The sequence below is a fragment of the Nannospalax galili genome, unplaced genomic scaffold (genome assembly GCF_000622305.1).
Source record: "Nannospalax galili isolate Female #2095 unplaced genomic scaffold, S.galili_v1.0 scaffold717, whole genome shotgun sequence".
NCBI classification, from domain to species: domain Eukaryota; kingdom Metazoa; phylum Chordata; class Mammalia; order Rodentia; family Spalacidae; genus Nannospalax; species Nannospalax galili.
In genome coordinates this window covers 578,444-582,993 of record NW_008339763.1, presented here as the reverse complement: position 1 = coordinate 582,993, position 4,550 = coordinate 578,444, and positions in this window count along the sequence as shown.

Genomic DNA, 4,550 nt, shown 5'->3' with positions numbered 1-4,550 from the left:
AAAAAAAAAAGTTGTGCTGTAAAGTATTCCTTGAGAAATGTTTATAATTCTATGAGAATGTAAATAGTTTCACAGTAATTGTTTTTCAGTTAGAATATTCTAACTTAATTGCAGCGCAGTCTCTTTAATTTCTTGTTTGTTAATTTTTAACTAACTTCATAAAAGAATAAGAATAAAAAAATATGATTTATTTTAGAAAAAGATACCTGGACTGCTGAAAAGAATGTATATTCCACAGCTGTTGGATGAAATATGCTATAAACATTTATTAAATCTACTTATTCTATGTTGTAAAAAAAAAATTAAGAAACAGCATATTTTAAAATGAAATGGAGATCTCTTTAAAGGGTAAAAATTCATTCAATTTTATGGCTTACAGTGTTTATACTGAGTTCAATATTCTATAACTGTATTAATTCAACTGTGAACCTAAAAATTTACAGCCGCTTTTGAAAGAGATATGTCCTTGCTCTGGAATGTGTTACTGAATATGTTAAAGGTGTAATGAAATGCTTCTTCTAACCATGTGGGTTATTAAATAAACAAATTTTTTAAAAGATAATCAAAGAGGAAGCATGCTGTGCTGAAGCAACTCCTTGCAGTTATCAGGTCTCTGGTCAGAAGGTGGAGTCTGTGTATCTGGTCTTCCAAGATCAGGATGCTCATTAGCTCAGTTCCTGCACTCTCAGGGGCCCTGCAGATCCGTGAGGCCCTGCTGCATTGGGGAGGGAGCTGCTGTAGGTCCAAACCATAACAGCTACCAAACCATGTGTTCAATTTCTGGGCCCCCTATGGTGGAAGGAGAGAATCAGTTCCTGCTATGTCCTCCTGATCTCCATAGGAAGGCCATGGCATGAGTGTATGTGCATGCGTGTGTATGCAAACACACACAGACTAAATAAATGTAGTGAAAAAACAAGCCCTTTAAACAATGTAAATTTATTTATTTATTTAATTTATTTTTTGAGGACAGAGTCTCCCTGAAGCCCCGGCTAGCCTGGAACTGGATATGTAGACAGGCTGGCCTTGATGTCAGAGATCCTCCTGCTTCTGCTTCCTGACTGCTGGTATTAAAAGGGTATACTACTATGCACAGCACTGGGCTATACCTTTAATGTAATGTGGTAGTGCAGGCCTGCTGAGTGCTGGGATTTATGGGCATGTGCCACCACACCTGGCCCTACTGTACCTCTTTAATTCCTTGGCCATTTCTTCTACTGTGTTTTTTTTAAAGATTTCTCTCTGAGTTAAACTTTCGTTTTAACTTAATATCAATTTTTCATATTAATTAAATGATATGCAGAAACATTTCTCCTGTACATCTCCATCTCATCCTTCTTTCATGTCATAACTATCATGTAACATTTCGTATATTAAATTCACCAATATTGATTTATACTATTGCATTTTTTTTTGAGACAGGGTCTCCCTGTAGCCCCAGCTGGCCTGTAACTCACTATGTAGACCAGGCTGGCCTTGAACTCACAGAGATCAAATGCTGTGATTAAAGGTGTGCACCACCATGCCCAGCTCATTTTATTTACTTTTATTTTATGTGTATGAGTGCCTTGCCTGCATGTATGTAAGTGTACTTGTGTTGTGCAATGCCCCTGGAGGTAAGAAGAGGGTGTCAGATCCCCTGGAACTGGAGTTACAGTCAGCTGCCATATGGGTGCGGGGAATTGAACCCAGGTCCTCTGTAAGAGCAGTCAATGTTCTTAACCACTGAGCCAACTCTCCAGCCCAGTATATCTTTTTTTTAAAGAAATTCCTCCCCCCTAGGCATGGTGGTGCATACCTTTAGTCCCAGCACTTGGGAGGTAGAGGCAGGTGGATCCCTGTGAGTTCAAGGCCAGCCTAGAAAGTTACAGGGTCCTTAATGCAGCTGTGACAGCAGTGGCTATTGCTGAGCATCTAGGAATAGAAATATCTCAGGCTTGGGGGTAACTCATTGAGTGGTGAAAGGGTGGGTGACAGTAGAAGCTGTAGCGAGAGGTTTTGAGGTCCCAGGCACCTCTGGGCCATTTCAGAACAGGGGACTGAGTCAGGAATGCTACAAGAGCCTCTGGATTCTCAAAAAGCCCTAACTGACTCTGAAGTTTAGAGTTTACTTTAGATATGCTGTCCTTGCCTATGAAGGGACATAGGTAAGACCAGAAAGGAAGGACTAAAGTTTATAATATAGGTTAAGAGAGTATAAGGTGGGCTGGCTGGGGCTTGCCATCAGTAGCAAGAAGACCAGGGACTAGAAGGTTGATGGGAAAAGCTGGTCAGGGCAGAAAAACTCACTCTTGTATCAACAAGGGATATAATTTGGGGGCTGGAGAGGTGGCTCAGCAATTAAAAGCACTTACTGCTCTTGCAGAGGACCTGAATTCTGTTCAGGCACCCACATCAAGAGGTCCACAACCACCTGTAAACTGCAGCTCAGGGGGTATCTGATACCTCTGGCCTCTGTGGGCACCTTCACTCACATGTACATACCCACATGCAGACATGTACATGTAATTAAAATTAAGAAAAAATTTAAAGGAATATAATTTTGGTTTCTGCCACATCTAGAGAGAATATAGAAAACTCAAATAACCTCAGGGCCCCATCAGTACTCAAAAGGAGTGGACTTCCACCTTCACTGGGCTCCTCATGGTCCAGGAACCAAGTAAGGGACATTTGTCCTTTTTCAGGTCCTTAGATGGAGACTGGCCTTCCCTCAGAACAGAGAAGGGGCATTTTTTGCTTCCAGTGGTTTCCCACTTTCCTGTTTGGACATGGCCCCAGGGGAGGCCCCATCCCCCACATTACATTCCTTGTCAGTACAAGAATGAGTTTTTCTGCCCTGACCAGTAGTTTTGGGCACTCCCAGCTGAAATGTCACCAGACTACAACAGTAACAGGAAAGAGTCCTTTGACTCAAGGCCGGCTTAGTTACCTTAAACAGAACTGGGTGGCCACTAGGTGGAGCTTGAGAATTTCCTGATATATACAGAACAGCCGAATTAGTGTGGCCTTTACTTCAGTTTGGCTTTTCTGGTTCTCAAGGTCCCCTCTTAGTTATGAAAGACCTTGAAGGCTGAATCTAATAAAATGAGGAAAAGATCCTGGGGTTCCTGGTCTAGCTTCTGTTTAGTTGGTTTGGTTTGATTTTTTTTTTTTTTTTTTTTTTTTTTTTTTGTCTTTTTGAGACAGGGTTTCCCTGTAGCCTGAGCCTGCGTGAAACTCACTATGTAGACCAGGCTGGTCTTGAACTCACAAAGATCCACCTGTCTCTGCCTCCCGAGTGCTGGGATTAAAGGCATGAGCCACCACACTCTGCTTGGTTTGATTTTTTGAGACAAGGTCTTTATATAACTCAGACTGGCTTCAGACTCTCTATGTAACTGAGGATAACGTTAAACTCCCAATCCTCCTGCTTTTCAGGAGGGCTAGGATTGCAGGCAAATACCTCTCCAGTGGTCTTCTGGTCTAGTTTTTGAAATATTTATATATGACTGGAAAGATGGCTCATCAGTTAAGAGCATTTGCTGCTCTTGCAGAGGATTCAGGTTTGGTTCCCAGCACTCACATGGTGGCTCACGACCATCTGTAACTCCAGTTCCAGGGGACCTGATAGCCTCTTTTGACCTCCATGGGCGCCTAGCACATGCATGTGGCACATACATACATGTAGGCAAATTACTCATACATGTAAAATAAAAATAAATCTTTAAAAAATAAAGTATTTGCTGGGCATGGTGGTGCACGCCTTTAGTCCCAGCACTTGAGAGGCAGAAGCAGGAAGATCTCTGTGAGTTTGAGGCCAGCCTGGTTTACATAGTGAGTTCCAGGCAAGCTGGAGCTACAGGGAGACCCTGTCTCAAAAAGACCAAACAAACAAAAGTATTTATCCATCATCTGGAGAGGCTTGGCTTATAAAAGGAACAGCCAGGATGCTTGCCTTCCTGACTCCCAGGGTCACAGGTGCATGAGGTCATGAGTACATGGTTTCTTTGGCATAAATTGAAAGGTAGCAGAATTCTCGGAAGGTCCCTGTGTTACCTCTTGAAACTTGCTGGTGTTAATGGGTTTGATAACAGCCTTCCCTCTAAAACATGGGGTATCATATAGTCTTGATATGTTCTTCACCTATCATTTCTGAGGCAGGATAGAAATAGAAAATTATGGGGCCGTGGGAAGGAAAAGGAACTCCTCCACTCTAGTATCAGTTTGAAGCTTCTCATCAGCTGAAGGGCAAGAATTCCAACACAATTAACATTTGGGTTAAAGGTTGCTGACCCAGAAATAATATTACTTTCATAGAGAGATATTTTATACTAATTGAGTGATGAATGAGGCTTAAGACCTGCACTCATAGGACCTTGGGTAGGGTCTCAATCACAATTTCTAAGGCCAAAGTGGTGAATTTAGATTCCATGTACTCTCATGTCAAGAGAGGTTAAAATACATTGCTGCTAGCCGGGCGTGGTGGCGCACACCTTTAATCCCAGCACTTGGGAGGCAGAGGCAGGCAGATCTCTGTGAGTTCAAGGCCAGTCTGGTCTACATAGTGAGTT